Here is a 22,863-nt window from a genome sequence, read left to right on the forward strand (position 1 = left end):
TTTGTCTGTAGAGATGAAATCACACACACACACACACACACACACACACACACACTCACTCCACAATCCAGACCAGTGAGATCATCATCTGCCATGTTAAGCATAATGTAATTTCACTTCACAATGAGGTGATTGCACAGAGAGGAAGTCATTAGTGATGTGAGTCTGTGTGGGGTTGTCGTTTCATTCATAACAGTTAGTGAGGAGGGTGGAGGAGGATGACGAGGTTAACAAAAGGTTTTTCTGAAGAATTTCTGCTCAAACAGCAGTCGTGTCCTTTTGAATTGACTCATATCTGCTGTTTGTCAATTTTCTTCAGACACAGTAGTGGAAACTAAATACATTTACTCAAGTTATGTACTAATGTGCAATTTTGAGGTACCATTTTATGCTGCCTTATGCTTCTACACCACTATAATCGACAAACGCTGTGAATATTTCTGCACTGCATTTATTAGGCAGCTCTATTTACTTTGCAGATTCAGGTTATCAATACAAAATATAATCAACAAATAAATCCTGTCATTTAGGTACGGGAATGTGTTTGCATAAAAGCAACACATTCTCATACCTAAATGACAGGATTTATTATTAAGTGTCCCAAAACGACACGTAAGAGGGCTGGCAAGGACCGGACCTGAAGTAAGTTACACAAGTCACGTGACCTCTTAAGTCACATGATGTTAAACGTGGTAACTGTTGTGGAACGGTGGTTTAGGAAAAGATCGTGGTTTGGGTTTTAATAAGTGCATTTCGTAAGTCATCTATAAAACGTTAAAACATGCCAACTTGGACTTTCTTTCACACGGGACTCAAACCTCGGTCTCCTGAGTGAAAGTCTCGAGTTTACTTGACTCATCCATCCATCCACACCACCACCTCCTTACATGGTCGTTGTCGCTCTTTATACTACGCCCCCTGACTTCTTCTGCCACTAGAAGTCACGGCCTAACTAAAAACTTAAATATGGGTTGTAATAAGCTGCTGCACAATCAACCCATACGGCCGTGTTTGTGGTGAGGACATCACTTCGCTAGTGAAAATCTCCCCAGACACCAGACTGGAAAACTCAGGTACACTGGAACTCTGAGAGATTTACCTGCTGGTGATTTAATCAGCATTGTGTGAACATGTTTGGCTTGAATGGAACAACATTCAAGTCCAGCTTTAAGTAAAGATTTTGATGCTAACACCTGTTTACTTGAATGCAGACCTTTTTCTTCTAACAGAGGATTTCTATAACGCTATACTTCTACTTAAGTAAGTAATCCTTTCACTCCTGAACAAGAAATTTCACTAAACCAACAAACGTGAACTTCATCGTAGTGCCGGATGTAAAGTCAGTAAGATTCGTCCTCTGGGGAATATGAATGTCTGTACAAAGCTTCATGACAATCCGTCCAGTATTGTCGATATTTCATTGCCATCCATACAGAGTCACACTACCAGCGGCGTACAACAACACGCCGCTCAGTTTCAGGGAGGGCCACGATTGGCTAGTCAGGTCGACACTGCGACACAGAAGAAAACAACAAGACGTGGGTCAGTTGTCTGCGTTGGTTCTCTCCAGGTGCTCCGGCTTCCTCCCACCATCCAAAGACATGCAGGTTAACTTGGATTCTAAATTGCACTTAGGTGCGAATATGTGTATGAGTAGTTGTTCGTTTGGATGTGCCCTGCGATGGACTAGCAACCGGTCCAGGGTATTACCCCGCCTCTCGTCCAGTGTCAGCTGGGATTGGCTCCGCGACCCTGCATGGATAAGCATTAGCAGGTATAGACAATGGATGGATAGCTGGATAATTCAGATGACAGCAGAAATGCAAATAAAAGAGGCTGCAGGTTCTCAAGCCAGAGCGGCAACCTGTCAGTATGGAAAATGAAAAAATGGAAGACAATGATTAACTAGCACTCTCTAATGTGTTTCATCTGCAAATGGCAGCAAATTAGCATTTGGTCTGTGCACTATAAATTATATTGTCAAACATAGATAATCCCGCCCTGAAGCATTCTCTGCTTCCTGGTCTCTGTTCCTCTAAATGGGACCATAATTTAATAAATGAACATCATGCTGTGTTGAAGAAGACTTGAAACTAGCGACTGAGACCGTAAACTCATCAGGAAAGTGTTTACTGAGGGAATAATTAAGTGAGAAGTTGCCTCATGTTACCATTATTTCTAATGGACTTATTTTTGCAACCAGAAGAGTCGCCCCCCGTGGCCGTTCGTGAGAATGCAGGTTCAAGGGACTTCTGCATTGGATTCACGTGTCAGACCGGAAGTCACGTAAACAGTATAAAATTATTTCTCTGTATTTAACCCCTCCTCTTTTAGAAGTGGTCCGTGCTGGACTCAAACCGGACCCACGGACTGAAGTACTGCCGGTTCTGTATGTGAGGAACTGAGCCGGTCACCATGAAATGACAGTACAGGTCTGTGGTTCTGATTCAGATCTCCACTCTGCTGTCTGAGCCTTGGACCCTTCTGATCTTCCACAATATTATTAAAAAAAATTTAATTTTCTGTCATCTGCTAAGAACCATAGTCAAATGTTAAAGATTTCAAAGTCTTTGAAGAAGAATGAAGAAACACATTTTATTCAACACGAATAATCTGCAACTGCATTTATTTTACTCTCATAGTTTTGATCCTTTAATTCATATGATTTATTAGAACATTGAAATCTTCTTCTTTGTAGTAACAACACCTGCTACACCCTCACCACAGAGTGCATGAGTACATTACAAAATGATCTGGTTAGCATTCCCGTTTAACCCAGTTATCTAAACCACTAATCTGGAAGTGAAAACAAAAGTGCAAACACACAAAATGTTAATGGTCATACATCTACAGCAAATATCAGTAAATCAAAGTGAAATCAGGAAGTAGCTCTGCAAACAGATGCTTTAAAGAGGTCATGTTATGCTCATTTTCAGGTTCATAATTTTATTTGGATCGAGCTGTTTTCAAGCAGTTGAGGAGCAGAGTTTTCTGTGAGAGATGTGAAATTTGGGATTTTTCACTTTGCAAAACTGTTACATGCATAAAAAAAGATACATAACAATAAAAGGAAAGAGAAGTAGCCAAAAAGCATTATGTGACCTTTTTAAGTGTAGGATAGTTTGTGCAATAATAAACGTTTTCTTTACCTCCAAATAAAGAATGATGCCTCATGGCTGTGTGTCATGACCAACACAAGTGATGGCTAAGTTTAGGAAAAGAAGGTGCAGGTTGTGGAGAAATACTTTCAGATCTGGGGCTCCTGCTGCTACAGTACACGCAGGTTGGATTTTGATAGATTGGTCCTTGAAATGCTGCATGAGTCACTTTTTGTGTCCGCTGGGCTTTAAGCTCGACACTCACTGCTCCTGCATGTACGGGAGGGCAATGTAGCGTGGAGGACCTCACCTGGAGTTACTGGCATAGATGTACATGTCCACGGGGCCTCCCAGAAGTCTGTCCAAACAGCAGGCAGTATGTTTGTTATTCTGTATGTGCTGAGAATCAGGAGTCTTCCTCCTCCTCCTCCTCCTCCTCCTCCTCTTCATGCAGTATCAATATTCACAACAGTGAAAGTTACTGTTTAATGGAGTGAAATGTTGCACTAAGCTCATTTTGTTGTTAAGGTGGTTGAATGTGTGTGTTTTTATTTTGTAGTGGAGGAGGAGGAGGAGGAGGAGGAGGAGGAGGAGGAGGAGGATGCGTAGGTCTCAGCACATACAGAATAACAAACACACTTGTACTTTACTTTCATGCCACTTTCCTCTTCTACTCCACCACATCTTAGTAATATTGTACTTTTTACCTCATGTACTGTATCTGACAGCTTATGTTACTTTACAAAGTACGATCGTTACACGCAAAACATATGAAGAGTAAACGAAATATGATGTTTTTTTTAAAGTTAACGCACCAACAGTTTATACGAGTACGGCTGAAGCGATAAGTCCATTAATCAACTTGTTGATTTTTTCAGAAAATTAACCGAAACCTAAACTTATACGGCCTAAATTTTGATCGTTTAATAATTCTTCCCGTAAAAACTTAGAAGATTTGCTGCTTTGCCTTTGAATGATTGCAATAATTTTAATGTTTGTTAATAATGTTGAGGTTTATACTGTTGCTTGGACACAACAAGCTTTGTGAAGATGTCACTTTGGGCTCTGGGTAGAAACCAAGCAATTATTGATCTGATCCAAAATGAGCTCCACCTCAACATGTACAGCACTAAAATACTGCTTTTACATGAATGCATGAGGCATAATAACGTGACTATATAATATATATAAAAGTACAACAGTCACAGGGGAAAGATATTCAATACACAACTGAAACAGGACCAGGAAATCAGAGTATATTTTAAGTGTGGTATTAGTACTTTTCTTCCACCACAGTTTTCCCCCTAACTTGTTAACTTGAACCATACTGAGCATTCAAGCTTCACTTCCCTCCATCACCCAGCAGCGAAACATCAACACTGACAGTGAATTCATTCATTTTTTAAGAACTAGATTGAGTGTCACGTTTTTACTGTACCTGACCACAAAGGAGCAAGCTTCAGGCTTTTCAGAGCCACATTTCTACAAGTCTACACGGGCTGATTGCCAAAAACATTTGTTTTCAGTGGAGTTCAACTGAAAGCCAACGTCGTTAAATATTTCATTCTGTTGCGATATTCACAGTTCAATACACTAACATGAGGTAAATAAGGATCCTGTTCATGGACTTCAGCTCGGCGTTCAACACCATCATCCCGGACATCCTCAGCACCAAACTCACCCAGCTCACTGTGCCAGCCTCCACCTGTCAGTGGATCACTTCCTGACTGACAGGAGTCAGCAGGACTATCAGTACTGGCGCCCCCCAGGGGTGTGTGCTCTCCCCCCTGCTCTTCTCTCTCTACACCAATGACTGCACCTCAGGAGACCCATCTGTCAAACTCCTGAAGTTCGCTGACGACACAACGGTCATCGGCCTCATCCGGGACCAGGTTTCTGGGATCCACTATATCCCAGGACCTGAAGTGGGAGCCCAACACTGACACCATCATCCAGAAGGCCCAGCAGAGGATGTACTTCCTGCTCCAGCTCAGGAAGCTCAACCTGCCTAAGGAGCTGCTGATCTACTCCTACACAGCCATCATCCAGTCTGTCCTCTGCACCTCCATCACTGTCTGGTTTGGATCTGCCACCAAAAAGGACAGGAGCAGACTACAACGGACAGTCAGGACTGCAGAAAAGATCATCGGTGCCAACCTGCCCTCCATTCATGACTTTCAGGACCCGGACACAACCAGTTCCAGCTTCTCCCCTCTGGTAGGCGCTACAGAGCACCGTACGCCAAAACCAACAGACTCAGCAACAGTTTCTTCCCACAAGCCGTCACTCTGATGAACAGCTGATTTCTGACTCACAGTGTCAGGAACAACTCCTGTGCAATAACCCAGTAACTCTGCCTCTAATCAGCCACCTGTTTACTGGTTTCCACTTATTATTTATTTATTCACCATTCTCTATTTCAGAACTGTTCTTACTGTTCATATTATCATATTGTATATTCTACAAATCCACCTACCTCAAGTTCACCTGCACATAATACTTATTTATTCCAGCATCCTTTGCACTAAGCTCCACCACACTGTGTACATGTGTGCATGTATGCATGCATGTGTATTTGCACCTGTACATCTCATCCACCTCCGACATGTACATAATAATAATGATAACAATAATGTAATAATAATTTACTCCTGCATCCTTTGCACTCTGCTCATTGCACTATTGTCTCAATCTATCTATATTCTTTTTGTTTATAGCGTGTATATATGTGTTCTCCATACTGTAGCCTGTGTCTGATTTTATTACAGTATTATTGTGTTACTGTATTATTGTGTAAGTAAGCACATCATGAGTATTGTACAATCCAGACTCAAATTCGTCGTATGTGTACACACACCTGGCAAATAAAGCTGATTCTGATTCTTAAACCTTGGCCGTATTCTCCAACTCCATTAACATTTGCTTTTTGATTTCCCTTCTGCAGCACAACTCCCTCAAGATTTAAAATGTCTCCAACAAGCTGAATGTGATGTTTCCAGCACTCTTTCAATCACAACAGTAGCTCACAGAGACACAAATCTACCCCCTGCTTGTGCCGAGCGCCAGTGGCCGACCTTTCTCTTCCCAAAGTCCTTCATGCTTGCGGCTCCTCCGGAGGCCTGTCAGGTTTTATACATCAGGCACCTGCAGCAGGGATTGCTGCGCCCATCACATGCGACAGGGGAGCACGCTGAGGTAATGGACAGCGACAGAGCACGCACAGACTTAACTCACATCTCGCTGCTCCGAGTTTCTCCATCCAACAAGACAGGGAGCGGTTTCTTCTATATCTCTGAGATGTCTTTCTTCAGCGAGAATCTCAATTTCACAGGTGGTAGGCGGGTGATTTGAGATAGACAAGCTGTCATGCGGGATGGCAGGTGATGGTTTGCGTGGTGAAATCAGTCATTTGTATGCAGAGTGTTTTTTATATTTGACTTCTGAGAGGCTGAAAGGTTTTATCTCATCTGTGCAGTCTGACAATTTCTGTTCTGTAAACAAAAACAGCAGCGTTGTGTGTGTCAACTCCATATGCCTCTTTGCATTAACCACATGTTTTTATGACCTTGACATGGAGGCACAGTGGGATGCACACATTTAAAGCATCTCTCTCTACGCTGTTTCTGGAAAGCTGAAAAGATAATTAATGTCAAGTCACATGAAATATAAGATTATTATTATTATTTTGTAAGCATTCAACAACTACAGCTCCCATGACTCTTTGCCTTTATCAAACATTCAACATTCACATCTCAGGTGAGCGTTTGATTGCACCTGATGAAAGCAACAAAACAATTGTTGTTGTTATATTTGTTAAAATGACAAAGTGTCATCTTCACCATCCAAAACAGTAGTAGGCAACAAATGATATTATGATATAAATAAAAAGACAGTTGGAGCAATTTAAGTCTGACATGGTCATGCAACTCTCCAGGTTGAATCATCACAAAAGGTAAAATGTGAAAATATCTGGTTCTCGTTACACCCTCATGGTCTAAGGGTGGAGGCGATGACCACGAGCTGCAAAGTCCCTGGTCTGAATCTGGCTTCCTCATCTCTCTCCCCTCATTTTCTGTCATCTCACTACTGGTAGCTTTAATCAGTCCCTCCAGGATTTCGAGGACCTAAAATGTCTGATTTTGCGGCAGCTTGTCTAAAAGCTTGATGAAAGTTGGAATGTTCTCGGGCATTTTTTAGCAATGAAAATGTGGGAATAAGCAAAACTGCAAAGTTAGATGGGGTTTTTTTTTTATGAACGCTGACGCCCAGGGGGGCTGCACGTTATCGTCAACACCGCTGACATACTTTTGCTGTTTTTGCAGTTTTAAGTCCAAAAATCAGCTGATTTGTTGTGCCTGCCGTTTCTCGCCTGTTTCTGCAGAGCAGGAGAAGCGCCGCTTTGGGACACTCTGTCTTTTTCGCCATTTGGCGGCCAACCCCTAGGAGGTACATAGACATCCAGGATATCAAATAAAATGAAAATCAAATGAAAGGTCTGCTCAATCTGGATCGATTGATGTTCCGTTCTCAAACTACAGGCCTGTAAAGCATGGGAGTGCTTTTGGTAACAGGAATGTTGATGAATATTCACTGTTTTTATCAATATTTCAATGTTATGTTATTTGCAACTTGGTTGTATGGACATAAATAGTGTTTTAAAGATAATGCCCAATAAAAGTCAACATTTAAACAGTAAGTATGGACATTTACCTGGTATATTTTGAAAATATTGTATGATAACTGTTGTATTTTTGTGTCTTTTCATCAAATTTACAGTTACAATTGCAATCCAGGTGTATTAAAATATATTCAGTTGCATTATAATCTATCTTATGATGGTTTTGATGGTTTATTGCCTTAATATATAATGTCTGTAATAGTAAAATAAATATGTTAATTTAATGGATTTATATTCCTTAGCTTCTGACCTTTCAAAGGATGCAAAGAATTATGCATCTTGTCCTAATAGTTGAGGAGATATTCCTGACTTATTTTGGGTTTAGGCATTTTTCCTGGAAATAGGGGCAAATAGCTGGAGGTTTCCAACAGGTTAGACATTAGAATTATAGTTGAATAATAATAATTGATCCTTTGAAAAAACTTTCTCAAAATGTTTAAACACTAGACTTTTTTTTTCCTAAAATATGTTGTTAACATGTAAACAAGACAGTAGGCTACGCCCGTCTCTCTGTGATAAACTACATTAATGTTACCTCTAACTGCATATTGAAACCAGCTTACATTGATTCTTTCAGCGCTTGCAATTGACCGAGATGCAACAGCCTGTGTCAGAGTGATTTGTCTCATCTGACGTCCTTCATGCGTTTCGGACATTCTCCAAGTATTTTTTTGTGGTGGCTAACTGTTTGTGAGTAGACGTTTTACTTTTATGCAGGTTTTGCAAAACAGTTGACCCCCGCTTTCGTAAAGAAGATCTGGATCCTGTTTTTCACGGCTCTTTGCTGTTATTATTGTTGACAAATGTGAGATTTTTTTATCGTTTGTAAAGACATGTGACAAAGTTATGTGGGAAATGGCGATAATGGGTCAAATTTGCAGAAAAGTTGCAGTGATTGGTCAACACTGCTGATTTCACAGGGATTTGTTGTATTTGTGTTAACAGTGGTGATCGCAGCATCGTAAAATCCTGGAGGGACTGTTTCATAAAATGCCCCAAACAATCTTTGATGAAGTCACAGATACATGCTAGACATGAAAAAAGTCAACCATGTCAGAGCTTGTAGGCAGGATTGCGAATGGTAGCGAGTTAGCTGGCTACATCCATCAAAGTAAATTAGTTGTTGTCAGTCAACTTACAGAAATGTACATATTTATTAAACTGACTAAAATACCGCTAATGTTAAAAATGTTCTCTGCCGTATTATATTTTAGACAAATATGCACAGCAGTCAACTGTGAGAGACAACTAATGTTTACATCCCGTTTGAATTGTGCTCTGAATTACACACATGATGTTTATAGGTTTAAAAGATAATCCTGCAAGTCAAGAAAGTCACAGTTTGTTGTAAAACAGTTGAAGTACATGTCTGTGAAAATACGTAATTAGGAAGAGCAAAAATCATATGTCAAAGAGCTTCCATGATGTGATGATGTGATGAAAGGACCGGGAGTCGTTGGATTAAACACATCAGGTGAGGTGCATGCAACATAGCCAAGTTACCTAGCTAGTAGCAACCAAGCAGTGCATCCTAGTGTAGCAGGTCTAAAGCTACGTATGATTTTTAATAAATGTATGAGAATTAATACCCAATTATGAATTTTAATATTCCGATCCATAATCCATAATCCATAAATCTCTTTGTTGTAATTAACCTAGAGTCTCCGGACCTCTGGGTAGCTTTTAATGATTATACAAATATTACTAGTGATCAGTTAGTTAATAATCGCTCAATAATCTTAAATCAGTCAGTCAGTCTCAAATGGAAGGGGTAAATTGTCTTGGCAGGGACTTAGAAATAGGCAATACACACAATTCCTTGATTACAGTGAATTTATTAACTAACTAAGGTGATATAAAAATGCGGCTAAATACATCAGAGAAATAAAGAATGGCTAAACGATGAGAATGGAGGTCTATTGTGGGAGAATTTGACTCATACGGCAGCTAATGAATGCAATTAGATGATAACTCTGTTAAATGTGTCTAGGAGTTTCAAGGATTACATATGCTGGACTAACCAACTATTGGACATCACTGGACACAGAATGCAGGGTTTTGGTCTTACTGCTTGTGTTTCTCCCCGCCGGGTTGCTGGTAAAACGGTCTCACACTGGCAGAGTCCGTGCGTTCTCGGTTAGGAGAGCTTCAAGCTGTCGGCCAGTCACTTTCTCTGCCAGGGAATTGCTCCGGGGGTCCGTCTCTTGTCGGCTTTAATGGAGAAACTCGCAGTGGGGCCTTCCCAACCCTGTCTCGGGTCAGAGGTGTTAGTCGTCCTTTGTTACTGCTGGCGGGAACACGTGACATTTATACATTAACGGCCTTTCGGACGATGGCGTGTAATACTTATTTTGTCCCCTTGGGGGAGCTACAGCGAGTCTTTGGAGACAGCAGTCTTTGTTTACATAAAGAAGTTCAGGCTGTCCCTGGTGTCCTGGATTTTCTCACACCAGGACGTGACAAGGAGTATCTCTTTGATGTGAGGTGATTAAACAACGAGGAAGGACAGTTGCCACGGTTACATATGTGGGGGGGCAGTTTAGGGTTTCCTGCCCTTTCTTTAAGAAGAGTTCTGATAGGCTGTTCAGGAAAACGCTAATCGCTGGTCCATGTTCCTTTTGTCAGTTTAATAGTCAAGCACCGCGTTATCTGGCTGCGGCATCAAAAAGTGCCAGTTTTACAATCAGACTGCCCAGAGACAGCACTTAGGGAGGGAAAATTTCAACCCCCCCTTTCTTTCTCCCAGGGAGAGAAGAGGAACTGGGAGTAGTCCAAATTTATTTAATATAAAATGCACAAATCCACACTGTTGGTACACAACATTAGCTTAGCATTACAGTGCTAACATGTGGGTGACGTATATTGTGCAAGATAAGAGTAGTTTGTTGAGTGTTTTCACACAAAACTAAATGCAACAAACTGCGACTTTCTTGACTTAAATTATCTTTCAAACTGACAACTATCATGTGATTCAGAGCACAGTTCATGGATAAAAATAGTTTTTGTGTCTCGCCATTGACTACAGTATATTTTTCCAAAATAAGGTCCTGTGGTGGTCCACCGGAAGAGAGGGACTTTCTATATCCCCGAGGATCTGGGGCATTGTATTTAGAGCCATGCACGCAAAAATCCCCAAAAACATTGTATTTGTGTGTTTATGTGAACCAAATGTGATCATGGAAATTAAATGTGTTTTTTTTTGTAAACAGACAGCTTCTTCATCATCATGTTTGCAACTGATTTGACAATCATGGTTGAAAAATATTTAACTAACATTCAAATATCTTGTTGTTTTTCCCTGGGAAGGAATTTTGCAAACTGTTTCACACCAAATGTGAAGTTTGTAAAGAAGCCACTGCAGCCTTTGTGCTCCCAGAGAAAGCACAGTGGTTATAAGCTGAGATAACTCCTAGTGATATGTTATGGTTTCCCCGCTGTGACTGGCTTTCTCACCCACTGTTAGAGCGGGAAGTCTACTGCATTATTTAAAATTAACCCTCCGAGTCTCAGCCTCTAAACCGCTGCAGGTCGCCCTTTTTCTCCAGCAACAAAACTGTTTTATAGACAAGGTGAAGAGAGAAGGTGAACGCTCGTCACAACTAAAAACGCGGACCACCCACGGAGAAGGCTCACTGTTCCTGATTGTGCAGAACAGACTCGAGCTCCCTGGTGTCCTCGACATGTTCAGCCAGATGGTGTTCTGCTGTCAGTGGAGGGAAGAGAGGTGCCCTGTTCACACCGAGCTGTGTGGGATCCTGAACCCATTCACACAAAAACACCAAGCTGGGATGTTAAAATATGAAAAATATTTTTTTCAGAAAGCACCAGTTATGTTTACTGCACAATGTGAAGAAATAATAAGATAAACTTTATAAACTGTATTTTCATAACATTGTTCATGCAATGCAGGCCGTCATAGTGCTTTACATATACATAATAAAAACATTTAAACAAATAAAGCAAAATGTGATTTCCCTCTGTCCTGTTTCACTGTGGGCCTTTCCAAAACTGCGTGCTCCTCCCTCTCCCTATCTACTCCCACTCCAAGCCCTCCAATGCCGCGTGAGCACCGATGTCGGCTTCTTGAAGGTGTGTAACACCCTTTGCTGCACGATGGGAGACCTTTCTTTCAAATGTGAGTTGCGTGTGACCTCGCTGGCTAACGTGTCAATTTCATATCACTGTTCACAGGTTAACAACGCAGCCCAAAGGTTATATTGTGTTTAATAAAAAAAATGCTGGACAACACAACTGTTGTTTTTATTGAATCGTATTCATCTTATACGAAAATCTGCAGCCACAACAAAATAGCCTACATTGAACAACAGAATAATAGAACATGACACGATGGGGATCACGTGACAAGCAACACAGGCATTAAAGAAAAATAGCAGTGCTGGCCGATTAATTGCATAGTTATTCGTGAAATGCGCTTGTTTGGGTGGCTGATTTGCAGGCTGATCAACATCCCGCCCCTCCTGTGACCCAGGGTTTGACTGCATGTGCATTCAGAGCCAGTGAGCAGCGGACCTTAACAATAATAATAATAATAAAACTGAAAACTTAGAGAATAAAGAATAAAACTGCGTTAACGTGAGATAAAACAAATGTCGGCGTTAATTAATTAACGCGTTAACGCAACAGTAACGCGTTAACGTGCCCAGCCCTATTATTTACCTATTTGCATTTGTTGTTGTGCTGATCGGATTACATCCAATTTCATTGCACAAGTACAATGACAATAAAGATTCTATTATATTCTAAAGTAAACTAAGTGATGTGGAGCTGCTTCATGAAAGCATCCAGTGATCAAGCAGGAGGAGTAGATCACCTTGCCCGGAGGCATCACGGCTGCACTGGCCCCTCAGCTAGATCAATTAGAGTGAACCGAGCATCAGTGGGAAGCTCACAGCTCGATGTGTCACGCTTTTTTATCTCTGCCCCCATTTTATATTCTTTAGCCGTTTCATGCAGCGTGTGAGTGATGGCTGCAGATTAACAGAGTTCACTGACTGGTTTGCAAATTCATAGTTCAGGAGATGAGAAGGGCAAACGTGAATTCTTTAGAGGTCACTTTGTAGTTTTAATATTTCTGATGTGATACTTTAACAGCGTTTGGTTTATGAACTATTTCACTTTAAAAAAACAGTTTACTTAAAATCCCTGCAGACCCACAGAAGTGTTTCTTGTTCAGTGCTCTCCAACACCCGGCCAGCACAGTGCCAGCTTGGTTTCCACTTCATTTCAACTTGGCACCCAAAATGGTGCAATATGTCGACTCAAACTGACTGCTCTTTGCACAAATAAACAAAATACCTCACGTAGTACCAGCAGCATCATAAACAATAAGAACTGATAAACACTTTATCTGTTCACCAGGAAAACGCTATTCTTCTCAACTGGAAACCTCTTTGTTTAAATACTGAACAAAGTTATAAACACAACCATTTTGTTTTTGCTCCCATTCATCATGAGCTGAACTCAAAGATCTAAGACTTTCTCTATGTACACAAAAGGCCTTTCTCTCAAATATTGTTCACAAATCTGTGTTAGTGAGGTCTTCTCCTTTGCCGAGATAATCTATCCACCTCACAGGTGTGGCATATCAAGATGCAGATCAGACAGCATGGGGATTGCACAGGTGCGCCTTAGGCTGGCCACAATAAAAGGCCTTAGGCTGGTCACAATAAAAGGCCTTAGGCTGGCCACAATAAAAGGCCACTCCAAAATGTGTAGTTTTACTGTATTGGAAATTCTTTGGTTATGCAAACCGATCGTTGCAGCAGCTGTCCGGGTGGCTGATCTCAGACGATCTTGGAGGTGAAGATGCTGGATGTGGAGGTCCTGGGCTGGTGAGGTTACACGTGGTCTGCGGTTGTTAGGCCGGTTGGATGTACTGCCAAATTCTCTAAAACGCCTTTGGAGATGGCTCATGGTAGAGAAATGACCATTCAGTTCACGGCAACAGCTCTGGTGGACATTCCTGCAGTCAGCATGCTAAGTGCACGCTCCCTCAAAACATGCGACATCTGCATCGGCATCGTGCTGTGTGATGGAACTGCACATTTTCGTGGGCAAAAACAAATTCAAGCTCCGACTCATATTTACATTTAACAAAGTAAATGTTGAATTATTTAGAGTCTTAAGTTGAACAGCGCTATTGAATTACATCATGTCATTTCCGTGACTTTTATAACGTTCTTACTTTAACCCAAACCAACCCAACCAAGAGGTTTTACTGCCTAAACCTAACCAAACTGCGACCACTTCGCAACGTTAACCATGTGTTTAATGTCACATGACTCATGTAACGTACGCCTGTGGCTGTACTGGTACTCTGTAACGGTTATATACAGATATACATATTTCTGTCTGATCACAACCGCAGACCCCCCAACATTTCATTAATAAACGTTTTTTTACTCAATTCAAATTTATTAAGCTAATTTATCATTGAGGTGAAAAGGTGCCATATGCACATTATGAAAGACTTTAGGCTACTTCAGGCACACCTGCATGTATGTAGACTCAGCTGGTATTAAATTGTATTAGAAAGGTTGATCTACAGGAGAAACATATCTGACAGCCTTACTGCATTATCCATCCATCCATCCATCCATCCATCGTCAACCGCTTATCCTGCGTACAGGGTCGCGGGGCTATATTTTTTTATTTTGAATTGTCACCTCAGTTATTTCCTCAATAAATTGGTGCAAAAAGATTCACCAGAATGCAGGAAATTAAGTGTTTAAAGCCCACATTTTTTAGGGGGAGGACTACAAGACCCCCCTAATTAATATTATCAGTGTTAATTATTGTTGATGCTAAACAAGACAGCTAGCGCCACCCTCTTGTCCAAATATGCTCACCAAAAACCAAGATGTGCCAATTTGCTCCTTTTCCATTTAATTGTTTTAATTATTTGAATGTAGTGTTAATAATTTTGAGGTTCGGACTGTTGGTTGGACAAAACATAACAGTTTGAAGGCGTCACTTTGGGCTCTGTGTATTTGCGAAGGCATTTCTCACTATTTTCAGAATTTGTGCAATTTTTGATGGAGAAAATAATCTGCAGATTAATTCATAATGAAAATCATTAATAGTTGCTATATCTCATGATGTAATATATACTACTAGAACAGTCACAGTTGACATTTTTCTGTAAGTATTTTTACTTTAATACTTTAATAAGTACATTTTCCTGATTATACTCACTTTTACTTAAGGCGAGACAGCACAGTCAAATAGGCTTTTTGCCCAACTTTATCTCATAATCACACTGAAATTTTGCAAGCTGAAAAGTACAAGCTTTTTTTTAAATTACAATATTTTGTTATATGCAAATAAGGTATGTCCTCATTGAATATGCACTGATTTGCATGTCGCACAAATTCATTTTCCAGTACATTGATAAGAGTGATGAATTGTTGGGGTTTTTTTGTGATAAAACCCTAAATGGCCCAGATATTTACAGGATTGTTTATCAAAATTTTGTTGTTTTTTCATAGATTTATTCAAACTATTTTTCACATATTTACAGAAAAAATACCACATAAAATGAGAATGATAAAATATATTTAAAAAAGCCTTTGTAATTGTCTTAGAGCCAAGAAACAGTGTGCAAATTATGATGATTGAACTGCCTTGAAGGGCAAAGGAAAAAATTACTTGCTGTAAACAAAGAAGTACAGGAAACATGTAATTTTGAGAAAATGTCCGTTAAAGATTAGTTTACGCTATGGAAACACACTTAGCATAAAAATGACTGAACACATCTCTTTTAGATATATGATATATTATATGATATGTAGACTAGCTAACATTGTTAGAAACTTTCAAACGATATGTGATTCAATATGTAGAGTTTCAAAAAGACCAGTTAAACCTTTACACGGAAAATTTACACAATCTGCGTAAAATCGACAAATATTAACGTTTATATTTTTTATTCAAGATTGTTTTGTAAATTTTATGTAAGTATGGCAATAATAGCTGCAAAATAACTCGAAATCTAGAAAATTGACAGATTGAAGCAAACTCAAACTCCCAAGGATTCGGCGTTCCGGAAGTAGTTTTATTCTGAAAGTCCGTAACGGAAGCTGTACTTATATGTCGTGCGTAACTTGACGTCGGTTTAAATGGGAGCGTCAACGTTCCCCGCAGTCAGTCAGACACGCCGAGCAGGAGACCGACGCGTCTGTTCGAGCTGCTGGAAGCGTGAAGGTTGATGATTAAAGAGTTTGCTGGATTTATTAGTTTGTCAGGAGACGCGCGACTTCACTTCCTCAACAGACAGAGACATTTTGGAGAAAGAAGCTCACCTCTCTGCGGTAAGTTAACAGCGGTTTATATTTAATTTACAGCAGAACCGACTCACCAAATTTTAGCCTCCAGGTTGTAACAGTGTGTGTGTGTTAGCATAACAGTTAACGTTGGGTGTGTTAGCTTAATTATGTGCTCTTCAAAAACCACGTTAAAGTTAAAAAAAATAATGATTTTAGCCGCGTAACAACAAACTGTTAATATTTTCTCACAGTTCAGTGTTGATGTGTGACCGTTAGAACTTGACAGTTGGTTTGAAATGTTAATAGAAATCAGTAAAACACTTAAAATTAACAATAAAGGTGAACAAGGCTAATTTGGATGGAAGACATTACATATACTCGTTTTTGAGAACTGCAGCATTTTTTACTAAAGGAAGACGAAAAGTTTTTGCTGTACATTTTTGGGGTGTGAAAGTGTCTGAAGATAAAGTAATATATAATTATAAATAACACTGGAACCACAGTCCAGTTTAGCATTGGGACTATACTGAATTTAACTGTTAAATCTGTTTCAGCAGAAACAAAACTAACCTGTTATTTGTTTTGGCTTCATGTTGTTGAGATATATAAAGAGCCTGAGTTATGTATCTGTAAGGAAGGTAAGAAATGCAAAAATATACTGCATGTTCCAGGTGATTAAGAAACAATGTCTGCGTTACATATCAGCATTGACAAGCTTATTTTTACACTGCTGGTACTGTGTCACACTGCATACATATTTTTTTGTAGGGATACAACTATCTAAGTATTATTCCCATTAACAATTGATCTGCTGATTGTTTTAGCAACTGATTTATTAGTTTTTCTGTAATACGTCAGAAAACTTAATTGTTCCCATCAAGGTTTCCTAAAACCAAAGCGGACATCCTCACTTTGCTTGTTTTTGCTATTTAAAAACCAATCAGAGACAAAGAAAAGCAGTCAGTCCTCACTTTGGAAAATGTTTTGAGTTTTTTGCATAAAAAGTGACTTTAGTGACGGTCATCAAGATAGTTGCAGATCCAGATCGCCTTTGACCATTTTCTTTTACACAATAAACTGAATGTGGTGTACCAGCACAGACAGTTGGAATATTATAGGAATATATATGTGATTCAGTTTGGTTTATCGCACAACAAGGATCTCGTTAAAAAGAAGTCGGAGATGTCAGATTTTTAAACAGTGAGGTAAGGTACAACGCTAAGCTGTGTATAAAGTTAGGGGGGGAAAAGGGATTTCCAGCAGTTTTTTTCCTTCTGTATGTGTGCAAAGCAGAAAATTACCTCCTGTGTTGACAATTCAGCAGCCAGCTATTCTGTAGAGCGAAATAAAATCTCCAAATGAGACCTGATAACTGGCATGGCAGCCGGTAGAGTAGCCAAATGAGCATTTGGCTGGTTGCTGCTACTTTCACACCTCGTGAGTCTGTGCAACACATAAACTGACCCCTCCATGATTTTATTTTTCTCCAAAGAGCTTCAGCAGCCAGACTATTATCGAGAGAAGTTTTCAATGCGTTGTGTTTAAATCTGTTTGGCACATTAATGTGCGCCATCTGCATGAATAACATCCAGAATAGGATTTTATTCACCACCTTATATTGGGGGGGGGGGGGTCGATACAGCATAGTATGGCGATATTTTCCGTGGCAATACTGTATCAATACACGGACGCCATGTATCGATCTTATGTTATATAAATTAGTACATCAGCAATGTACTTTTTTGGTACTATAATAATAAAAACAGTTTTCAGTTCGCTAGAAAAAGAGTTTTCCTTTGGGGACACAATTTCGGTTGGAAAAAATTTATAAATTCGAATACATGCATATGTTTAAAATTGCAATATTATCGTATCGTGAAGTAAGTATTGTGATAGTATCATATCGTGGGGCCTCTGGTGATTCCCACCCTGTATGTTCACAGAGCCAAATGAAAATCCACCGTATTGGAGATGCACCTTGCATGTTTGGGTTTGTTTTGTTGTTTGCTTCAGGGCTGTAACTGACAGTTATATTCTGCTTTATCTGTTGTTTGTTTTCTTTATCAATAAAGCGTTAGTCTGTAAAATGTCAGAAAATAATAAAGGAAAAGTGATTGACGGTGTTTGTCTTTCTGTCAGTCGGTCGGTCCAACACTTTGGTCCAGACTGAAATATCTCAACAACTATTGGATGGATTGCCATTAAATGTAATACGAACGTTGCTGATTCTCAAATTTTAGTTTGTCATGTAGCGCCACCATCGGGTCAAAATTTCTTTGGTTTATAAATGAATGCTTGCAAAACGGATGACTGATGACAACCTCGGCTGTCAAGTGTTAGCATGCTGAACTAAGATGGTAAAAATGGTAAACATTGCCCCCTAAACATCAGCATTTTTAGCATTGTTGGCATCTTAGCATTTAGCTGTGAGTACAGCCTTGTAGATTCTTATATTGTCTCTCAATTCAGATATTTCCATTACTACACTTACATGCAGTGCTCTGCGTACACTATGTACTTGCTTAGTGCGTTATTTCATCAGGGTAGTGTGTTCTCAAATCAAACTGGAAATGATGATCGCAAGATTTTGACCTCTTCTTTTAATTTTGCTTTTTCTGCTTTTTAAATGGCGAACTAAAACCCGGGGCGGATCATTAACGCCATCATTTGTCTGCAGTTGTTGCCCGCCAAAATTTCTGCCGGCTTGTTTGCTCACTTGACTTAAATTCAGTTTTATTATAAATGAACGTACCGCTGCGGCTTCCTCGGCCGCCATTTTTACAAGTTTAAAAGTCCGTGGGTGGTCCCTCCCTTTCTGCTACGTAGCTAAGATGGCAACTGTTGGGAAGGATGAGAAGGGTCTGACGTGCCACACTCAACTTTTGACCGTTATGAGTCCACAGTCAGGGTGCTTATAGTACACTGCATTTTGACAAACTTCTCAGTGTGAACGCAATTATGCACCCAAAAAGCAATTATCAGTATGGAAGGGCACTAATTGAGACACACTATTAGTCTTTTAATGATTGCTAAATTATTTAAACAATTAATTGATAATCAATCAGAATTATTACTGATTAATTTTGTGCCAATCGACTGTTGGTTTCAGAACTTGCATTCTTCATATATTTCCTCTTGTTACAAAGGATTTTGACAGGTGAATATTCTGCTAGTGCCTCTGTGGGGATGGGCGCCCTGGTACCCTGCTGGCTGGGAGTCTCTCTCTCTTTCCCCTCCATGTTTCATGTCTCTTCTGGCTGTTAAATGAAGGCAAAAGGCCCCAAAATAATCTTTAAAAAAACAGTCACGTGGGGCTGAAGCCATCTCGCATACCGCTCAGTCACAAGACACGTTTTGTTTTGATTCCTGCTCGGTTTATTAATTTTTTCTCCTGATTTTTCTTGACTCTTCTCTGACGTTGGTTTTGGTCTCTCCTCCACCTCACGTCCTGAAAGTTCAGGTCGAGTCTCTGGAGGACGTCATCAGGCATTGTGGCGAGGGGAACCACAGGTCCATCTGTCCCTCTCCTCGTGTGCAGCACTGAGGCACAAGTCTATTTATGGATCACAGCGTGGTCGCTGCGGCCTGACAAAAGGACTGACGAGCCATAGGGGGGCGATTCCTCGAGGGCTGGCAGTTACTTTACTTCCCATCCTGCCAACACGGCGTCTCGGGGGTAAACTGAGGGAAGGACGCTGCTGGTGGGACTGAGGTCGAGCTCTGACTGATAGAGACCTACAGTAGATGTCTGGTGGTTTGTCTTTTATTTAGCAACATGTAGTCGAAGCACTTTACTTGCTTTTAGTGCTAAAATGATTGTAAGGATTATTTGTTTTTAGTTTTAGTGTAAAAGTTGTTTTGTTGACCAGCAGTCCATAATCCAAACATTAAGTTTACAATCCTATAAAACAGAGGAAAAAGCAGGAAATTCTGACATTTAAAGAAACGGGAACAATAAAAACGTGTGCATTTTAGTGATTAAAATAGATTAATAAATTAATTGACTAGTTTAAGCTGTAGTCGATTGACAGAAAATTGAATACCGACAAGTGAATTATGAAGTGAAACAAAAATTTTCTGGTTCCAGTCTCAAATCTGGATATTTGCTGCTTTTCTGTATTTTATTATACATTTTTTACTTTTAGGTTTTTGATTGTTGTTCAGTCAAAACAAGAATCTTAAACTTCAAAATGACTAATTTTTTTTAACACTATAGAACCCAAACAATGACTGGATATGTCTAAAAGTAAATTCTGAACGAAGAGTTGATCCACAAATAATAATTCCGCACCTATTTTGATAATCAATTAATTGTTTGCAGATTCTCAAACGTGAGGATTTGCAGCTTTTATATCACCATGAATTTAATATTTTTGGGGGGGGTTCGGACTGTTAATCGGACAAGAAGAGAATGATGTCTCCCTCGGAGCTAAAGATTAAACAATATTGATTAAAAAATAATCGATAGCTGTAACTCGTCTTGGATTTGATTTTTCTAAACTGCTTGTTTTACCTGTCATCTCTTAAATTTAGGTATCATGACAATTAATGACTCGGTTGTTAACTATTGACCTTTTTTATAAACCCAATAACGAATCAGTTAATTGCGATCGCTAGTAGCAGCCATAAAGTGAACATGTGATTTTTGCCTTCTCAGAAGAGGTGAAAGTATCATGTAGTATTTCAAAATATACAAAAACTAGAGAAAAGCACAGAAACAAATAAGAATTTGTTTAATGATGCTTTTTTTAAATGATCAAATCTGCTCATGAGGAATTTTAAATGACTGCAATTTAGTGACTCAATCTGGAAGAAAGGAAGTGAAGTCGTTTCCTTAATATGTTGATTAAATTACCAGCCGTAGACGCGACCTGTTCTCCTCAAACACAATGCAGACACATCATGCTAATGCCCTGGTGCTCTTTCAGAGGCGTCTAGTTATAACGAGATTAAATGCAGTGAAACTGAATTAAAAAGCAGATGGTCAGCCCTCCACTCAGCGACCCCGGCCCTGAACTCTGAGCTTTATCAGCTTCTCCTTTTTCTTTAGAGGTCCAGAAAATTGTGACAAAATGGAAATTAGTGTTTACTTTTCTTAAAAAATGTACTCAAACCGACTAGCCTAATCAGTTATCAAAATTGTTTGATTAATTTAATAACTGACAACTAATTGATTAATCATTGCTGCTCTAATCAAATCCATGTATGGTTTCATTATTTTGTTTCAAAACCAAAAAACCAAGTCGTTTTTTGGTTTTTCCGTTTTACAGACATCTGTTTTGTTTTTCTATTTTAATGGAAACATTTAATGGACACTTGATAAACCTGCAGCAGATATACTTGGGACGATGGCGGTGCCTGATTAAATGTAATAAAGATGAGCTTGAACATCAAAATAAGTGGGTTTTTAGTTAGAAAAACAGGTCAATATTATATAACTGCAGTACCGGAAGCTGCAGCTATATAATATTGGCTCAACGTTCAGTTTGTAACTCACTAGCAGCTGGAACAGGAACGCTTTCCTGAGGATCCTCCGGTTTTTAGTTGATAGTTGGAAGTACATCCACCGGTACACAGCAAACATGAACTGTTGGTAGGTAATTCGGCGAGCTGTATATTAACGAATCATACACGGATTAAAATGTTGGGTAATTTTCCTTCAGCTTCTCTACACTGTTTCCACCTCTACCTGACCTTTTATTTTTGAGATTTAGAAAGTTGCGGAGCTGCGGAGAACCTCCAGCTGCAGGAACACGTGGATTATGTAAAATCAGGAGCTCAGACTTCATCCAGACAGAGGGAACGACCACTGAGCGTCCAGAGCGCCGGTTCCCCTGGCAACACAACCCGTAGTAGGGCTAACGGAGGGGGAGCGGGGGGCTGGAGCGTACAGGGCGAGGGAGAGGTCGCCGCACCCTGGCCGGAGTCTTGACGCAGCTCCTGTTATGGGTTTAAAACAGAAAAACAAAACAGATGTCTGGTTTTTGGTTTTTCCGTTTTTACAGAAAAAAACAAGTCCTTTTCTAATTTTCCGATTTGGTTTTGAAACGAAATCATGAAAGAACGAACCATACACGGATTTAATCATGGCATGGTTTAATTTTGCTGCCACAAGTAGCAAAGCAGATCAAAGAAGTCACATCTCCATATGGCTCCATAAGTTTATAGTTAATGGCGGCTTATGGTTTGACTTGTGGGTTGCGGCGTAATTCAGTCTCTAATGTCTGCATGTAGAGTTTGTCAGGAGTCGTGCAGCAGAACCTTGGATTAACGGTGATTTACCAGCTTCTTGACTTAAGCAGACACGCTAGTAGGGATGGACTGAAATGAAAATTCTTGGCTGAAACCGAATATAATGAGAATATAACGAGTACATTTACATTTTTGCCTCTTTTTTTATTTTATTTTTTTTACCATTGCATAAATTAGTCAAAATGTGCTTTTTATTCGAGGTACATGTGTACATTACATCTGTCCATTTACTTTTAATGGACACATGTAATACGTTTTATACTTTCTGTGAAAATAATCTTATTTCCATCCTGTACAGACGCCTTATTTTGAAAACCGGACGTTGTCGCATGCGTTTCCTCCTCGCGCTAAATTCATCCAGTCCGACCCGGTTTGATAAATAATGTTGTATATAGTTCTCGAATGGCGTAACATGAAGACTTCACAGCCTCTCTTCAGGTTAGGACTCTCATACTGCAGCATTTGTCTTTGTAAAGAGACAAACTGACAGGATAAAGTCTCTAACCTGCCTGTCAGCTCGCTCTGGGCCGCTTCACTTACCGTAAAGGCT

General features: G+C 39.8%; 1 protein-coding gene across 3 annotated transcripts in view; it reads left to right on the forward strand.

Annotated features, from left to right (window-relative positions):
- Positions 1–15,906: 15,906 nt before the first annotated feature.
- Positions 15,907–22,863, forward strand: part of LOC123959405 (tetraspanin-18-like) — a 45,833-nt gene continuing 38,876 nt past the window's right edge. Inside the window, exon 1 of one of the 3 annotated variants that reach the window (XM_046033429.1) lies at positions 15,907–16,106. The gene's annotated coding sequence lies outside the window, so the exon portion shown is untranslated. The remainder of the gene's footprint in view (positions 16,107–22,863) is intronic. The other 2 variants (XM_046033428.1, XM_046033430.1) reach the window with 2 other exon arrangements.

The sequence above is a fragment of the Micropterus dolomieu genome, linkage group LG20, assembly GCF_021292245.1.
Source record: "Micropterus dolomieu isolate WLL.071019.BEF.003 ecotype Adirondacks linkage group LG20, ASM2129224v1, whole genome shotgun sequence".
Classification (NCBI taxonomy): Eukaryota; Metazoa; Chordata; class Actinopteri; order Centrarchiformes; family Centrarchidae; genus Micropterus; species Micropterus dolomieu.